This window comes from Macaca nemestrina, chromosome 2 (assembly GCF_043159975.1).
Source record: "Macaca nemestrina isolate mMacNem1 chromosome 2, mMacNem.hap1, whole genome shotgun sequence".
Taxonomy (NCBI): domain Eukaryota; kingdom Metazoa; phylum Chordata; class Mammalia; order Primates; family Cercopithecidae; genus Macaca; species Macaca nemestrina.
Genome location: NC_092126.1, coordinates 163493909 through 163513833, shown reverse-complemented (window position 1 = coordinate 163513833; position 19925 = coordinate 163493909). Strand labels below are relative to the sequence as shown.

Below are 19925 nucleotides of genomic sequence, written 5' to 3'. Positions count from 1 at the left end.
TCAGTTACTATTATTTCAATTGCCACTGAACACAGGGCCCACGTTTAAGCCAGAACAACAGTGACAGGTGGAGAGTGCCATCTTTTGAGTCTGTGTGCTTATGCACAAACAATATAGCACCAGGTGCTGGCCATTCATTGGCCTCTCATATGTTCCTGAATTATTTACCAGGTTTATTACAATGAAATCCCAAGAGAACTAAAAGCCAGTATCTCCCATCAAGGCATTTAAATTCTTGCATAGTCTGGTCAGATTATTTAATGGAAAATTATGAAGCAAATATAAAAACCTATTTGCATTCTAATTTAGTTGAGATTTTGATTGCTAGAAAGATATTTTTTCTTTTCTTTTGTTTTTTAAAGTTGGACATTTTCCTATTGTGCCTTCTAGCATAGAGCCATACTACAAACCACAGGGAGGGCTATTACGACATGATGGATTAGAAGAAAATGTACTTTTCCTATATTGCCCTTTTAATCATAGTGGCAACTAAGTACACTTATATTTGAACCATTATTCATTCAATGTTTATATATTATTATATCATTTGGAAGAAGTGTGTATGTGTATGTATGGGTGTATATATATATAAAACCTCATTTTATCCTCACTATAGTGTTTTGTGACGTAAACACCATTCCTCATTTTCAAATAAGTAAACTGAAAAACAGATAAGAGGAAAACCCTGCTCCAAATCTGCAGAAGCAAGAATCCCAGGAGTTTACATTCCAAGGTCAATGTCATCCCAGTATACACTCCACATGGTACAGACACTCTGGACTAACCTCTTCCAAGAAGACACCAATGGGCCTCTTGGGTTTCTTCAGCTCCAGTTCCCAGAGCTGCACTTCTGTGGGCTCCCTAGAGCACGGCATGCCACAGTGCCTCTTTACTAGTAGTTCTCAATGATGCAATTTTGCACCTTTAGGGGACATCTGGCAATTCTGGAGACACTCGTGGTTGTCAAAATTAAGAGAAGGGTGCTATTCACATCTAGTAGGTAGATGCCACGGATGCTGCTAAACATACTATAATTCACAGGATGGTCCGAACAACAAATAATTATCTGGCCTCAAATGTCAATAGTGCTAAGGTTGAGAAACCCTGGTCAACACTGTACACCCCAGGTGGGCTGACAATCTTAAACTTCAATTATCTTTGAGGGATTCTGTGAATATGATGGGGTTGTCCATCTGAGCCTAAAGTCCTGGGGGATGCAACTCTGACTTGGGATAAATTTCTCAGCACATTCTAGACGTACCCTTGGATAAGCTAAACTCACTGACGTCGAACTCCGAATGCTAGACCCCTCTTTAGTCCATGGATATCCAGTGTAGAAACTTTATATACTGTGATATTGGGCTCCTACATGGGACAGGCATTAAACTGTAAACTTGGCACACATTCACAGAGATTCACACAAGAGGAGCTGATGAAACAATGAAGGGCTCAATCATTGAAAGGAAAGAGTTAAATGGTTTCAAAAAGTGTTTAGTGATTGGGAAAGTGGGTGGGGAGTTATCAGAGATGGTAATGGTAAGACATCTGACCACAACATATATACAAGAATCGAAGGCACAAAGGGAAGGGTCTTGCAAGCCCCTCCAAAAGCTACCTTCCCCCTGTACCCTCACACCAAAGTCTCTAGGGAGAAACTGTTTATGTCACAGACAGTAGTAGACCCAAGGCCATGCGTGGTAGTGTTTGCAATTTATTTGACAGAGATTACAGAATCCTTCCCAGTGATTAGGATCAGGAAAACAGACACTATTCCCAAGTGCAAGATGGTCATTTGCAAGTTCACCCCTCTGTATAGGCCCGTATCTTTCTCACAAAATCTCTATTCTTCTATACACTATTTACGACCATTTAAAAACAGTCATACAAATACTGTCTTTTAACAAGTTGTTTTGGTTGTTTTGCAATTGGTAGAACTTCTGCTTCTGTCTGTGAAGAATTAACTGCTGTGAAAATTGCTTTTTTCTGTGAACAAGTTGAACACCAGACAAAACACATAAAACAACTATTTTCAGACATTGTACAACAGATGCCACACAACCGGGATTCCTAAGAGATACTGCCAAAGGTCATTTCCAGGTCACAGCACGTGGAGGGAAAACCAATCAGAACCTAGAATTCTACCTGAGGTAAGCGGAATGGATTGGAATTTGAGGATGTTGAGGTGGTTAGAATTTGTGGGGCAGAGTAATGAAGAAGAGTGGGGAGAGCACTTTGGAAATCTGCAGAGGATCCCCCCGAGTCTTTTTCTGAGTACTGATTTGAATATGAGCAGGAAGAAACTACTTGAAGTTGAAGAAAAAACATTGATAGGCAATAGCTGAGTAATTCCTGGAGCTCACACAGGGCTGAGACTACCCTGTGTTTCCATCAGCCAGTGTGGAGAGACCCCATAACACGCAGGACATTGGAGAGAATCCTGAGAAAAGCTACATCTTAGTAGTAAAAATAAATTAACCCTAAACTAGATGTTACTCTGGATATACCCTAAAGGAAAGTCTCAAATGGATCAAAGTGATCTGTAAAAACTCAATTGCATTCCAGAACACAATTCAATGGTCTTAAAAGGAATATAACAAGATCCAGTGTTCAACAATGTAAAATTCAAAATAATCACCAGGCATTCAAAGAAATGAAAAAATACGACCTATAACCATAAAGTTTTAAAAAATAGATAAATAATATCAGAGAAATAACAGAAATGATACAACTGTCACACAAGAACCTTAAAACAACTATTATAAATATGCTCTAGGATATAAAGCAAAATATGAACAAAATGAGGAGAGAATTGAAAGATAATCCAAATGGAACTTCTAGAGATAACAATAATATCTGAAATAAAAATATAACAGATCAGACACTGCAAAAAGAAACACTGGTTAACTTAAAAACATAGCAATAGAAATTATCCAAAAATCTGACCTCATTTAAAATTGCTTCACACTCCCTCTAGCTTTTGTAAATGTTCTTTCTCTGATCTGCCTTTTCCTCCATTGTCCTCAACAGCTTGTATTTTTATGTATTTATTTTTTTGAGACAGAGTCTCACTCTGTTCTCCAGTCTGGAGTGCAGTGGTGGGATCTCAGCTCACTTCAACCTCTGCCTCCCAGCTTCAAGTGATTCCCCTGCCTCAGCCTCCCTAGTAGCTGGAATTACAGGCACCTGCCACCATACCCAGCTAATTTTTGTATTTTTAGTAGAGACCAGGTTTCACCATGTTGGCCAGGTTGGTCTCAAACTCCTGACCTCAAGTGATTTGCCTGCCTTGGCCTCCCAAAGTGCTGGGATTACAGGTATGAGCCACCATGCCCAGCCTGTCCTCAACACTTTTTAATGTGTTATTTATTTATGCATTGGTGTCCACTGATTATTGTTTGACTTCCCCCATTAGAACATAAATTCTATGAAAGTAAGGATCTTAATTTTGTATACCAGTGTATTTCCAGGTGCATAAAGAGAAAAATGATTGATAAGAATGATATATGGGCCGGGCGCGGTGGCTCAAGCCTGTAATCCCAGCACTTTGGGAGGCCGAGACGGGCGGATCACGAGGTCAGGAGATCAAGACCATCCTGGCTAACATGGTGAAACCCCATCTCTACTAAAAAATACAAAAAAAAAACTAGCCGGGCGAGGTGGCGGGCGCCTGTAGTCCCAGCTACTCGGGAGGCTGAGGCAGGAGAATGGCGTAAACCCGGGAGGCAGAGCTTGCAGTGAGCTGAGATCCGGCCACTGCACTCCAGCCTGGGCGACAGAGCCAGACTCCCTCTCAAAAAAAAAAAAAAAAAGAATGATATATGGCAGAGGATCAAGATGGCAAAATAGAAGTCTCCACTGATCATTCCTTCTGCAAGGACACCAAGTTAACAGCTATCTACACAGAAAGAAAACACCTTCATAAGAACCAGAAATCAGAGCAGAAAGGAAAACTGGACCAAACTCAGCTGACATGTACAAACGGAGGGAGGATTTAAAACAGCACTAGCCAGAGAGGAATCATCAATCCCAGTGGTCTAAACTTGAGTGCCTGCAAATCTCACCAGGGAGGGCCACAGTGTTCTTTGTTTACAAGTAAACTTTAAAAGCAGTCTAGGCCATAAGGACTACAACTCTTAGGTGAGTCCTAGTGCTGAACTAGGCCCAGAGACAGCAGATTGGGAGTGCATGCAACCTACTGAGACACCAGCTGGGGCAGTCAAGAGAGTACTGGCATCACCCCTCCCCTTACCCCAGGCTACACAGCTTACAGCTCCAAAAGAGACCCCTTCCTTCCACTTGAGAATACGAGAGGGAGAAGTAGGGGAGAACTCTGTCTTGCATCTAGGATACCAGCTCATCCACAGCAGGATAGGGCACTGGTCAGAGTCATGAGGCCCCCATTCTAGGCCCTAGCAACCAGGCGACATATCTAGACACACCCTGGGCCAGAGGGAACCCACTGCATTGAAGGAAAGGACCCAGCCCTGCCAGCATTTATCACCTGCTAAGTGAAGAGCCCCTGGGCCCTGAATAACCAGCAGCAATAAACAGGGACTATGTTGAGGGCCTTGGGTGAGCTTCTGAGACTTGCTTGCTTCAGGTGGGACTCAGTACATTACCAGCTATGGTGGCTGCAGGACAAAACTCCTTCTGCTTGACAAAAGCAGAAGGAAATGTCAAAGGGACTTTGTCTTGCACTTTAGGTACCAGCACAGATACAGGAGATTAGAATACCAAGAGGGCTCTTGGAACCCCTGAATATAAGACTTGACCTTTGGGCAGCATTTCTGGACCTTCCCTGGGCCAGAGGGGAGCCCACTGTCCTGAAGGGTGAGTATCAGGCTAGGTAGCATTCAGGACAAGCTGATTTAAGGGACCTTGGGCCTTAAGGGAACATCAGCAGTAGTCTGGCAGTCGTCCTCATGGCCTGGGTTGGCAGTGGCTACAGGATGAGGTTCCTCTGCCTTTGGAAAGGGGAGGGAAGAGTGGGAAGGACTGTGTCTTGTGGTCTGAGGGCCAGCTCAGCCACAATATGACAGAACACCAGGTAGACTTCTAAGGTTTTGGACTCTAGTCCTTGACTCCTGGACCTACCTGGGGCATGGGAGAAGGACAAAGCCTTTCCTCTAAAATCTGGAACACAACATCACTGTTATTCAACATACTACTGGAAGTCCTAGCTAGAGCAATTGGATAAGATAAAGATATAAAAAGCATCCAAATTGGAAAGGAATAACTCAAATTATCATTGTTTGCAGACAATATGATCTTATATTTGGAAAGACTCTACAAGAAAACAATTAGAACTGATAAATTCAATAAAACTGCATGGTACAAAATCAACATACATTTACTCAAATAAATATGAATCATTCTATTATAAAGACACATGCACATGTATGTTCATTGCAGCACTAGTCACAATAACAAAGACATAGAATCAAACTAAATGCCCATCAACGGTAGACTGGATAAAGATAAAAAAATAAAGTTCTTGTGACACAAAAGAACTTTACAATGCAATCAGAAGTATCCATAGGATAAACCAAGCAGTGGAAAGAATCTCAGAGCTTGGACACTATTTTTCTGCATATAGACAGGCAGACAAGAATACAGAAAAAAAGAAAAAGAAAAGGAATGAACAAAACCTCAGATAAATAAGAGATTATGTAAAGAGACCAAACCTATTACCTGACTGGGGTACCTGAAAGAGAGGGCAGAATGGAACCAAGTTGGAAAACATACATCAGGATAGCATCCAGGAGAACTTCTCCAACCTAGCAAGGTGGGCCAAAATTCAAATTCAGGAAATGCAGAGAACCCCAGTAAGATACTCCACAAGAAGATCCCTCCAAGACACATAATCATCAGATTCTCCAAGGTGAAAATGAAAAAAAAAAAAAAAAATGCTAAAGGTAGCCAATGAGAAAGTCCAGGTCACCTATAAAGAGAAGCCCAATAGAAAACAGTGGACCCCTCAGCAGAAACCCTACAAGCCAGAAGAGACTGGAAACCAATATTCAACATTCTTAAAGAAAAATATTTCCAATCCAGAATTTCATATCTGGCCAAACTAAGCTTCATAAGTGAAGGAGAAATAAGATCCTTTTCAGATAAGCAAATGCTGAGGGAATTTGTCACAACCAGGCTGCCCTGCAAGCACTCCTGAAGGAAGCACTAAATATGGAAAGGAAAAACTGTTACCAGTTAATAGAAGAACATACTAAAGTACACAGACCAGTGACACTATGAAGTTACCACAAAAACAAGTCAGCAAAATAACCAGCTAGCATCATGATGACAGGATCAAATTCATACATAACATACTAACCTTAAATATAAATGGGCTAAATGCCCCCAATTAAAAGACACAGAATGGCAAGCTGGATAAACAGCCAAGGCCCATCAGTATGCAGTCTTCAAGAGACCCATCTCAAGTGCAAAGACACACATAGGCTCAAAATAAGGGAATGGAGAAAAACTTACAAAGCAAATGGAAAACACAAGAAAGCAAGGGTTGCAGTCCTAGTTTCTGACAAAACAGACTTTAAACCAACAAAGATTAAAAAAAAAAAAAAGACAAAGAAGGGCATTCCATAATGGTAAAGGGTTCAATTCAACAAGCAGAGCTAACTATCCTAAATATATATGTACCCAATACAGGAGCACCCAGATTCACAAAGCAAGTTCTTAGAGACCTACAAAGAGACTTAGACTCCCATACAATAATAGTGAAATACTTTGACACTCCACTGAAAATATTAGACAAATCATTCAGACAGAAAATTAACAAAGATATTCAGGACCTGAACTAAGCTCTGGATCAAGAAGACCTGATAGATATCTACAGAACTCTCCACCCCAAAACAACAGAATATACATTCTTCTCATCACCACATGGCACTTTCTCAGCAAAAGCAAAAGAATTGAAATCATAACAGTCTTTCTGACCACAGCACAATCAAATTAGAACTCAAGATTAAGAAATTCACTCAAAACCACACAACTACATGGAAACTGAACAATCTGCTCCCGAATGACTCCTGGGTAAATAACAAAATTAAGGCAGAAATCAAGAAGTTCCTTGAAACTAATGACAACAAAGAGACAACATACCAGAATCTCTGGGGTGCAGCTGAAGCAGTGTTAAGAGGAAAATCTACAGCACTAAATGCCCACATCAAAAAGCTAGAAAGATCTCAAGTTAACAACCTAATATCACAACTAAAAGAATGACAGAACCAAGAGCAAACAAATTTCAAAGTTAGACGAAGACAAGAAATAACCAAAATCAGATCAGAGCTGAAATGAAGATATAGACACAAAAAACCTTTCAAAAAAATCAATGAATCCAGGAGCTGTTTTTCTTAAAAAAAAAAAAAATTAATAAGATAGGCAACTAATTAGACTAATAAAGAACAAAAGAGAGAAGAATCAAACAGACACAATCAGAAATGTTAAGTAGGATGTCATCACTGACCCCACAGAAATACAAACAACTATCAGAGAATACTATAAACACCTGTATGCTAGAGAATCTAGGAGAAATGGATGAATTCCTGGACACAAACACCTTCTCAAGACTGAAGCAGGAAGAAATTGAATCCCTGAATATATCAATAACAAGCTCTGAAATTGAGGCAGTAACAAATAGCCTACCAACCAAAAAAAGCCCAGGATCAGACAGATTCACAGCAGTACAAAGAAAAGCTGGCACCATTTCTACTGAAACTTTCCCAAAAAATTGAAAAGGAAGGACTTCTCCCTAACTCATTCTTGAGGCCACTATCATCCTCATAACAAACCTGGCAGAGATACAACAACAAAAAAAGAAAACTTCAGGCCAATATCCTTGATGAATATTGAGGCAAAAATCCTCAACAAAATACTAGCAAACCAAATCCAGCAGCACATCAAAAAGACTATCCACTACTATCAAGTTGGCTTCTTCCCTGAGATTTGAGCTTGGTTCAACATACGCAAATCAATAAATGTGATTCATCACATAAACAGAATCAAAGACAAAAACCACATGATTATCTCAATAGGCCCAGAAAAAGGTCTTTGATAAAATTAAACATCGCTTCATGTTAAAAACTCTCAATAAACTAGGTACTGAAGGAACATACTTCAAAATAATAAAAGCCATCTATGACAAACCCACAGCCAGTATCATATTGAATGGGCAAAAGCTGGAAGCATTCCCCTTGAAAACTGGCACAAGACAAGGATGCCCTATCTCACTATTTCTATCCAACATAGTATTGGAAGTTCTGGCCAGGGCAATCAGGCAAGAGAAAAATAAATGGTATTCAAATAGGAAGAGAAGAAGTCAAATTATCTTTGTTTGCAGATGACACGATCCTATATCTAGAAAACTCCATTGTCTCAGCCCAAAAGCTTCTTAAGCTGATAAGCAACTTCAGCAAAGTCTCAGGATATAAAAATCAATGTGCAAAAATTGCTAACATTCCTATACACCAACAACAGGCAAGCAGAGAGCCAAATCATGAATGAACTCCCATTCGTAATTGCTACAAAAAGAATAAAATACCTAGGAATTGAGCTAATAAGGGAAGTGAAAGACCTCTTCAAAGAGAACTACAAACCACTGTTCAAAGAAATCAGAGAAGACACAAACAAATGGAAAAAGATTTCATCCTCATGGATAGGAAGAATCAATATTGTGAAAATGGCCATATTGCCCAAAGTAATTTATAGATTCAATGCTATTCCCATTAAACTACCATTAACATTCTTCACAGAATTAGAAGAAAACCATTTTAAAATTCATATGGAACCAAAAAAGAGCCCAAAGAGCCAAGGCAATACTAAGCAAAAAGAACAAAGCTTGGGGCATCACACTACCCAACTTCAAACTATAGTACAAGGCTACAGTAACCCAAACAGCATGGTAGTTGTACAAAAGCAGACACATAAACCAATGAAACAAAATAGAGAGCTCAGAAATAAGACCGCATAACTACTGCCATCTGACTGTTGACAAGCTTGACAAAAACAAGCAATAGGGAAAGGATTCCCTATTTAATAAATGGCACTGGGGGAACTGGCTAGCCTATGCAGAAAATTGACACTGGACCCCTTCCTTACACCATATACAAAAATTAACTGAAGATGGATTAAAGACTTAAATGTAAAACCCAAAGCTATAAAAAAAAACTCTAGAAGAAAGTCTAGGCAAAACCATTCAGGACATAAGCACAGGCAAAGATTTCATGACAAAAATGCCAAAAGTGATTGCAATGAAAGCAAAAATGACAAATGGAATCTAATTAAACTTAAAAGCTTCTGCACAGCAAAAGAAACTATTATTAGAACAAACAGACAACCTAAAGAATGGGAGAAAAATTTCTACAATCTATCTATCTGACAAACGTTTAATAACCAGAGTCTACAAGGAATTTAAACCAATTTACAAGAAAAACAAACAACACCATTAAAAAGTGGGCAAAGGACATGAACAGACACTTCTCAAAAGAAGATATACATCTGGCCAACAAACATATGAAATAAAGCTCAACGTCACTGATCATTAGAGAAATGCAAATCAAAACCACAATGAGATACCATCTCATGCCAGTCAGAATGGCTATTATTAAAAAGTCAAAAAACAACACAAGCTGCCAATGTTGTGGAGAAAAAGGAACTATTGGTGTGAGTGTGAATTAGTTCAATCATTGTGGAAGATAGTGTGGCAATTCCTCAAAGATCCAGAAGCAGAAATACCATTTGACCCAGCAATCACATTACTGGGTCTATATCCAAAGGAATATAAATCATTCTGTTATAAAGATACATGCACACATATGTTCACTGCAGCACTATTCATAATAGCAAAGACATGGAATCAACCTAAAGGTCCATCAATGATATACTGGATAAAGAAAATGTGGTACATATACACCATGGAATACTATGCAGCCATAAAAAGGAACGAGATCATGTCCTTTGCAGGGACATGAATGGAGCTGGAAGCCATTATCCTCAGCAAACTAATGCAGGAACAGAAACCCAAACACTTCATGTTCTCACTTATAAGTAGGAGCTGAATGATGAGAACATATGGACACATGTTGGGGGGAAGCAACATACACTGGTGTGGTGAGGGAGGGAGAGCATCAGGAAGAATAGCTAATTCATGCTGGCCTTAATGCCTAGGTGATTTGATGATCTGTGTAGTAAACCACCATGGCACACGTTTACCTATGTAACAAACTTGCACATCTTGCACATGTACTCTTGAACTTAAAATAAAAGTTGAAGAAAAAAAAGAAAATATGGTACATATACATCATGGAATACTATGCAGCCACAAAAAGAATGAGATTATATCCTTTGCAGGAACATGGATGGAGATGGAGGCCATTATCCTCAGCAAAGTAACGCAGGAACAGAAAACCAAATACTGCATGTTCTCACTTACAAGTGGGAGCTAAACGATTAGAACACATGGACACATAGAGGGGAACAACAGACACTGGAGCCTACTGAGGGTGAAGAGTGGGAGGAGGGAGAGGATCAGAAAAAACAACTAATGGGTACTAGCTTAGTACCTGGGTGATGAAATAGTCTGTACAACAGTTTATCTATATAACAAACCTGTACATATACACCTGAACTTAAAAGTTTATAAAAAATCAGTAGCATTTCTATATGCCAATAGTGAACTATGTGAAAAAGAAATAAAAATGTAATCCCATTTACAATAGCCACATATAAAATTAAATATCTAGGAATTAACCTGACCAAAGAAGTGAAAGATCTGTATAATGAAAACTATAAAACACAGATTACAAAAATTGAAGAAGACACCAAAAATGGAAAAATATCCCATATTCATGGATTAGAAGAATCAATGTTGTTAAAATGTCCATACTACCCAAAGCAATCTACAGATTCAATGCAATCCCTATCAAAATACCAATGACATTCTTCACAGAAATAGAAAACACAACCTAAAATTTATGTGGAACCACAAAAGACCCAGGATAGTTAAAGCTATCCTAAGTGAAAAGAACAAAACTGGAGGAATCACATTACCTGACTTCAAATTATGCTACAGAACTATTGTAACTGAAACAGGATGGTACTGGCATAAAAACAGACTCATAGACCAATCGAACAGAGTAGAGAACCCAGAAACTACAGTGAACTCATTTTTGGCAAAGGTGCCAACAACATTCACTGGGGTAAAGAGGGTCTCTTCAATAAATGGTGCTGGGAAAACTGGATATCCACATGCATAAGAATGAAACTGGACACCCATCTCTCACCATATACAAAAATCAAAACAAAATGGATTAAAGATGTAAATCTAAGACCTCAAACTATCAAAATACTACATAAAACATTGAAGAAAGTCTCTAGGACATTGGTCTGGGCAAACATTTCTTGAGCAATATGCCACAAGCACAGGCGACCAAAGCAAAAATGGAAAAATAGGATCACATCAAGTTACAAAGCCTCTGTACATCAAAGGATACAATCAACAAAGTCAAGAGACAACTCACAGAATGAGAAAAAATATTTGCCAACTACCCATCTGACAAAGGATTAATCACCAGAATATATAAGGAGCTCAAACAACTCTATAGGAAAAAATTTAATAATCCGATTTAAAAAATGGGCAAAAGAGCTAACAAATTTTTCCAACAAAGACAGACAAATGGCAAACAGGTATATGAATAGATGCTCAATGTCATTTATCATTAGAGAAACGCAGATGAAAACTAAAATAAGATATCTTTTCGCCCCAGTTAAAATGGCTTATATCCAAACGACAGGCAATAACAAATGCTGGTAAGGATGTGGAGAAAAAGGGACCTTTGTACACTGTTAGTGGGAATATACATTAGTGCAACCATTATGGAGAACAGTTTGGAGGTTCCTCAAAAACCTAAAAATAGAGCTACCATATGATCTGGCAATCCCATTGCTGGGTATATACTCAAAAGAAAGAAAAGCAGTATTAAAGCGATGTCTGCACTCCTGTGTTTGTTGCAGCATTGTTTATTATAGCTAAGATTTGGAAGCAACCTAAATGTCCATCAACAGATGAATGAATAAAGAAAATGTGGTACATCTACACAATGACATACTATTCATCCATATATAAGAATTAGGTCCAGTAATTAGCAACAAGATGGATGGCACTGGAGATCATTATGTTAAGTGAAATAAGCCAGGCACAGAAAGACAAACATCACATCTTCTCATTTATTTGTGGGATCTAAAAATCAAAACAAGTAAACTCATGAACAGAATACAGAAGGATGGTTACCATAGGCTGGAAAGGAAGTGGGAGGTGGGGGGAGAAGTGGGTATCGTTAAAGTATATAAAAAATTAGTTAGAATGAATAAGACTTACTATTTGACAGTACAACAGGGTGACTATAGTCAATAATAACTTAATTGTACATTTTAAAATGAAGAGTGTAAGTAGATTGTTTTTACACATGATCTTATCCCAAAAGGCTGAGAAGCAATAAGAGTGTAAATGGATTGTTTTTAATTCAAAGAATAAATGCTTGAGGGAATAGATACCCCATTCTCCATGATGTGCTTATTTTACATTGTATGCCTATATCAAAACATCTCATGTACCCCTAAATATATTCACCTATTTACTCACATAAATTAAAAATAAAAAAGAATGAACATGGTCTCAATGACCTATAGAATAGCAAGCTGTCTAACATACATGTAATTGCTGTTTGAGGGAGAAAAAGTGAGGAGAGAGGAGTAGAAAAAATATTTGAAAAATAATGACCAAAATTTTTCACATTTGATGAAAAGTATAAACCTACAGATCCAGGCTTAACCAATCCCAAGCAGAACGAACATTAAATAACAAAAACAAAACAAGGCACAGAAATTGCTAAAAACCAGCAATAAAGACAAAATTTTAGAAGCAGCAGTCAGATTATGTACAGAGGAACAAGAGTAAGACTTACAACTGATTTTTCATAAAAAATAATGAAAGCCAGAAAAGAATGGAATGGCATCTCTAAAGCACTGGAAAAAAAAAAAAATTCAGCTCAGAATACAATACCCACTGAAAATGTATTTCAGAAATGGGGTTAAAATAAAGTCATTTTCAGACAAAGAAAATCTGAGAGACATGCACTATAAAAAAAATGTTAGAGTTAGTTCTTCAGGCAGAAGTAAAATGATGCCAGATACAAATTTGGATTTATACAAAGGAATGAAGAGTGCTGGAAATGATAAATGTGTGAGTAAATATAAAAAATTATTTTTGTTATTTTGTAAGGCTATGCTCATAAGCATGTACTTATTGGAAAAATACACATATACTGAATTCTTTAAACCCATATCACCTACATTCTTTCATTTTTCAAATATAGTTGCCCTAGTTCATATTCTCATTGCCAGTTGAGTTGGAGCCTGCATTACCAGAAAAAAAATAAATAATGAGAGTTCCAGGGCTACAGGGTGATGGGACGAATGTATAAGAGGATGATATATATACATTAATGGAGACCCCCACAGTTACACCTTTGCTTTCTCCCCAAAATGCTCTTGCTGCTGATATTCATTCATTTAACTTTTTTCTTTTTGAGCACCAACAATGTGAAAGGAGCTGTTCTAGGCACCTAGAATACAGTGGTAAACAAAATAAAGATTCCCACTTTTATAGAATCTGTGTTCCAATGGGGGAAGGCAAACAATAATCAGTGGACACCAATACATATATAAATTAAATAATATACTAAAAAATGTTGAGGACAGTGGTAGAAATGGTAGATCAGACAAACAGCATTTGCAAAAGCCAGAGGAGATATGAAGTGATTTTAAATGAAGGTGTCCTAAAAAATAAAAACCGTAAAAAATTAAAGGCTGATTCTACAGTGAAAATGATTGCAGCTTTCCAGATTAATATCTCTTTTGTTAATGCAGAGAACAACAGTGGTGGCACTGATGATAAAAGACTGACTCTAATGGGAGTCAACTAATGATTATGAAATAAGTGGACTAAATTTGGAGAGGATTTGCTTCTTCCCTCTTCTTCAGTAATTTCTCACATTTCTGGTAACCTTCATGATGTATTTAGAGCTCTCTGTTTGGGCCTCAATCCATCTTCCACAGAACCTTCCCATACACATCTCATTTGCTCTAATCTCACTTGATTTTCATATTTCAGTGATTCCTGAGAGTTTTCCTTTGTTGTCTTCATATGCAGTTGTGTTTAAATTATTTTTAATTCATAGAAATTATTTTTAAAATTTTTTATTGTTTGTTTTTCTTTGGAGATATGGTCTCACTCTGTTGCCCAGGCTAAAGTGCAGTGGCATGATGACAGCTCACTGTAATCTTGAACTCTGGCCTGCTACCTTTTGTGTAAGAAAGGAGATAGGATACATATAGGTCATTGGCTTATTTTCAAAAAGTAATGGAGGCTGGGGACGGTGGCTCATGCCTGTAATCCCAGCACTTTGGGAAGCCAGGGCAGGTAGATCACTTGAGGTCAGGAGTTTGCGACCAGCCTGATCAACATGGTGAAACCCTTGTCTCTGCTAAAAATACAAATATTAGCCAGGCATGGTGGGTGAGTGTCTGTAGTCCCAGCTACTCAGGAGGCCGAGGCAGGAGAACTGCTTGAACCTGGGAGGTGGAGGTTACAGTGAGCCGAGATTACACCATTGCACTCCCACCTGTGTGACAGAACGAGACTCCTGTCTCCAAAAAAAAAAAAAAAAAAAAAAAAAAGAACAGAAAAATAAAAGCATTATCTATAAGGAGAGTAAAATAATAAGGGGGAGGGGACAGGGAGGCAAAATAGACCACTCAATGTTCATAGATTTGACTCTGAAACCATGAAAATATTTTACATAATTTAAAAACAAAATTAAATCAAAAGAAGAAACCATCTTTAAAAATTGAAGACAACTTGAAATAAAATAATTGTATATGAAGTTGATGGCATAACCACATAGAGAAAAATTATTTTAAGTAACAGTAACTTGATTAAATACCCTAAGGACAAAAAATACTCATAAAGAAATCTTAAGCTCCATTAGGTGGGTATTTTTCCTGTTTTATAGATAGATAGAAACATACATACCTACATACACAGACATACACACATATATGTACCTATTAGGATAAAGGAAGTAATTATGTTAATGTTATTGAAAACAAAGATTTCAAAGTAAGAGAAAAGGCATACACATACAAAAGAAGTTATGTGAAAACCCTTTAATCTTTAAATTAAAAATAACAATATGAACTCAAGATTTATTTTTCTTTCTAAAACACTCTTATTTCCTAATCTGTTAACTGTGTCTTGTAAGTAATGACAACCCAGTAACAATAAACACTTCAAGTGCCCAGATTGTGTTCTATAAAACCACTTTTCACTGAAAAAAAATCAAGTTTCATTAACAAAATGGTCAATTTGAGTTATGGAGCAAGAAACATATGACATGAGCCTGGAACATCTCATCATACTAGGAAAAAAAAAGTATCAAAAACTTCAGAATCATGTCGAAAGGACACAAGTCAACGGGCTCCTACTGACCCACAATAGGATAATTTGAGCATCAAGAAGAATAATTACTGCAATACACTGAAACATATACAGCACCAAGTAAGGACTCAATGAATGCTTATTGAATAAATGAATTTATCATCATGGGTATTAACAGGATATCGTTGAGTGTGTGGTCTACAACACTGACTTAGTGGCTCCTTCATGAGGACCCATAGTATAAATTTCTCTTCTTCTCGAACACAGAGAAATACAAATACATTTTTATGGCATGGAATAAATACTATTATGTTTATCTTTTGGGGGCCACTGGAAAACTCGGAATCAAATTTGTGGCCCATTTATAGCAACTATGCAGTTGAAGGTATCTGTGGCTCATTTTAGTATACTACGACTATTTTTCTTTTTCCTGATTTCCTTATCTCTGCATCTTTCATTTCACTATGTGTTTTAAGCAGGAGAAGGGACAATTGGAATAATAGGGATGTTTCTACCCAATATGAGCAAATAGATACATTACTTGAAGTATTTCAGCCTCAGATTATCCACTAAGAGAAATAAAAGAGACCTACATGCAAATTCATGCAAAAATGCATATATTCAAACCAACAACAAGGATAGCATTGTATGAGATGTTCACTACGATTCCTTCTGACTCTCCTTTTACTACCTGAGTGTAGGTAGCAGATCCGTGAATAATTATAAATAGCAGGAAGTGTAAAATGCATTTTTAATTGTCTTTGAATGCATTGTGCTGTTCTGGTAGCAGATTTACAAACATTTTGAATATGGGTCACATATACTAATAGTAAAATTCACTTCTATTCTCTGAGCATACACTGCTCCTTGTGGAGGCACCAGGCAGACATAGGCAGAGTCTGTGTCTATATCCTTCTGCCACAAACATCCTCAACACAGAAGATAGTTCACAGATGCAAATACTTTCTTTTTTTTTTTTTGAGATGGAGTTTCATTCTTGTCGCCCAGGCTAGAGTGCAATGGCACGATCTCAGCTCACTGCAACCTCCATCTCCTGGGTTCAAGCAATTCTCCTTCCTCAGCCTCCTAAGTAGCTGGAATTACAGGCGTCCACCACCACGCCCAACCAATTTTTGTATTTTTAGTAGACAGAGAGTTTCTTCATTTTGGCCACAATGGTCTCGAACCCCTGACCTCAGATGATCCACCCGCCTCAGCCTCCCAAAGTGCTGGGATTACAGGCGTAAGCCACTGTGCCCTGCCTCTTTCTTTCTTTTTTTTCTTTCTTTCTTTTATTTTTTAAATTGAGACAGGGTCTCTCTCTGTCACCCAGGCTGGAATGCAGTGACATGATCTCAGCTCACTGCCACCTCCGCCTCCTGGGCTCAAGTCATCCTCCCATTTCAGCCTCCTGAGTAGCTGGGACCACAGGCACACACCACCACACCCGGCTTTTTTTTTTATATATATTTTTAGTAAAGACAGGGTTTCACCATGTTGCGCAGGCTGGTCCCAAACTCCTGAGCTCAAGCGATCTGCCCGCTTTGGCCTCCCAAAGTACTGGGATTACAGGCAAGAGCCACTGCGCCCTCAACAGTTGTAAAGACTTTCTAAGAGGGCATGAGCATGAGACTAAGGTGGGAACGTGTTGACTACATACAAACAGATTGTTGAGTCAGGGAAAGATGAAGAATCACAGAATGTTGGAGATGGAAAATGACCTTAAGATATCATGAAGTCCATCTCTTTATTTTGTAAGTGCCCTACAAGGTTAAGTGAGGGGCTCAGGATCACATAATGAGTATAGAAAGAGAATCTAGGTCTTCCGAGTTCAGCGCTCTTTCCATACTGCTCTATCGGACCTTTAAAGGAAGAGGTATGGTTGGCCTTTAACACATTTGGGACAGCTGTGGTAAAGGCCTCCACATGGGAGAAAGAAGAGAAAGATTGTGTGTGCAGAGAGGGTGCTGGGTGGACATAGTAACAGGGAGAAAGGCAGGTTTGATTTGAATCCACAGAGTGGGTCTGGGACCAGTGGAGGCAATCAGAGCAGGCAGGGTCATGGGGTAACAATTTAGGACTGTGGTTAGAAGTTTGTGCAGGCCCAAGAAAGAAAAGGAGCACAGCAGAAGGGAAAAGAATATTCTCTTAGGAGTGTGTAAATGTTGGAACTTGTATGCTTTTGCCCCAACACTGTAAAGTGGACTCAATTAATTTTCTTCTCAAACACTCAGACTGCCTTATAAAAGAGGGAAAGGTGGTTTTTAAAATTCCCTTTTAAAGCCTTTAAGTGCCTCTGATTTTCTACATACTTTTCTGGTTTCTGAGTAATCATCCCAAGGACCCTGTAGCAGGGTTGTGCAGAGAATCCTGACATACCAGAGGGAAGAGCAGGGGGAGGAGTGGTGGCTGTTCCAGACACATCCTCCTTAGGGGATTTGACAAGCAGAATGGAATTGCTGGGTGGCCCTTGGCAGGCGTGGAAGGTAAGCAGGGTGGGATGCAGGGGAGCAGACCTGATTCACTCCTTCAGTCTAGTATGGATCTGAGAATGAACAAAACTTTCACGTCCATGGGATCTGGGTGAGTTATTGGACTACATCACCACTCCTTCCTATTCTCTGTGTTTCAAACTGTCTCGTCTCCTACCCTTCCCAGCCAACAGTTAGCAATCTTTCCACAATCTGGAGAATATTTATGCTCAACATTATAGAACACTATATTCAACCTTTTAGTTCCACATTACTTATAAAGCTTTTCTTCTACTAAACCTTGATTTATCCCTTTGCTATACAGCGTTTATACTTTTCTGGCTGCTTGGTGGAATTACAGGTGAGCCAGACCGGCTCCTGCTTGGGGTTCCCCACAGGATCTAGAAAATAGTGTCATAAACAGTAGGTCAATTGAATGCAGGGCACACATCAAAAACCCTGGACCAATTCATCCCTCCATCCTAGTGTTATAGGAGTTATTAAGAAATTCTTTTAGGCAGATAGAGAGGAAAAGGGTCCTTGGGAGTTTTTATTTCTTTTAAAGCAGCTCCAGAAACATTTCTTGTCTAACAGGAAAGCCCTGGCTCTGAGCCAGGCCAGCAAGCTTTGATATACAAATGCCAGCCATTAGAAACTGGGTCCATCCAAACATGGCTATTCCCGTCATCTTCTTGCCCTTGCCCCTACATGTGCCTGGCAACATGGCCACCCCTATATGTCCCCATGTGTGTAAAACATAATGGCGCCCTGCATTTGCATATTAAAAGGCTAGGGTGGGAGGGTCAGTTTTTTCACAGGCTGCATGAATGACATGACTGGTCAAACCAATCCCCTGAGCCCTGTGCAGATCAGACACCACCTCCTCCAGCATCCTCATATAAGCAGCCACTTTTCTGCTGCACACGGGGTTTTCTCTTTGTTTGAATCCCCCCGCTTCTCTCCCCATACCAGGGAGCTGTTTTCTTCTTCCTTCCTGCTTTCCTGCCTATTAAACTTTTCCCTCCCTAAAACCACTCCACGTGTGTCCATGTCATTTTATCCAAACTGGCATGAGACCAAGAACCCCGGTGTTCCTCCAGTCATCGGAGCCGTATCACTAGTACAATACTTAAGAGTTTGGCTTTGCTTCACATATCCTAGGATCATTTAATGTAATAAACAGCAATGCAACAGACAAAGCCTAGGCTGAATTTAAGTCCCAGTTCCACAATTTTCTATCTGTGATGCCTTAGGTTAGTCACTTCTCCAGTTCTTAGCTGCTTGCTCAATTAAACACAAATAATACTATCTACACCTCATAGGTTTTGTTGATGCTTAAATCATAGGATGTATAGGATGTGTGCAAAAGTAACTGATACATACTAGATCTTCAGTAAACATTGGCTTCTTTCATTTTCACAAAATTTAAAAAGGTCATTTGATATACAGAAAACTTGGGGCACATAAAACCAAGATTATCTTGTTTCTCTAAATTTCCTAACATAATTCCAAGTTCTGAATAATTAATATTTCTAAAATGAAGAGCAACAAATTTTATACTGTATTTAACATCAGATTTTGTAAGAATAATGAATCCTCAGATCCCTGAGGGCAGAGAGCATGTTCATTAATTCAATAAACATTGATGGACAACTGTTGCCTCATTGTGTTAAGAGGTAGGGATGCAGCATGCAGCAAGTCAACATGGGCTTACTCTGGCACCTAGCACAGTGCCTGGCACATAGTAGGTGATCAATCCATGTTTGATGATATCAACCAAGTGATGTTTAGAAAACATTTTATAGTGTAGGAGTCCTTGGAACAATCCTCAGCACTGTCTAGATACTCATGACTCAGAAGAAGCAGGAGGGTTGACACATGAAGGTAGAGGGAGGGCTGGAATATCCTCCCTGGCTACTGTGGGGGCGCTTCCTGCTTTTAGAGAC

General features: G+C 38.8%; 1 protein-coding gene across 1 annotated transcript in view; it reads right to left on the bottom strand.

Annotated features, from left to right (window-relative positions):
* The window catches only part of LOC105470326 (G protein-coupled receptor 156), a 131460-nt gene that overhangs the window by 91058 nt on the left and 20477 nt on the right, over nt 1–19925 (bottom strand). The gene's annotated exons all lie outside the window — the stretch shown is intronic.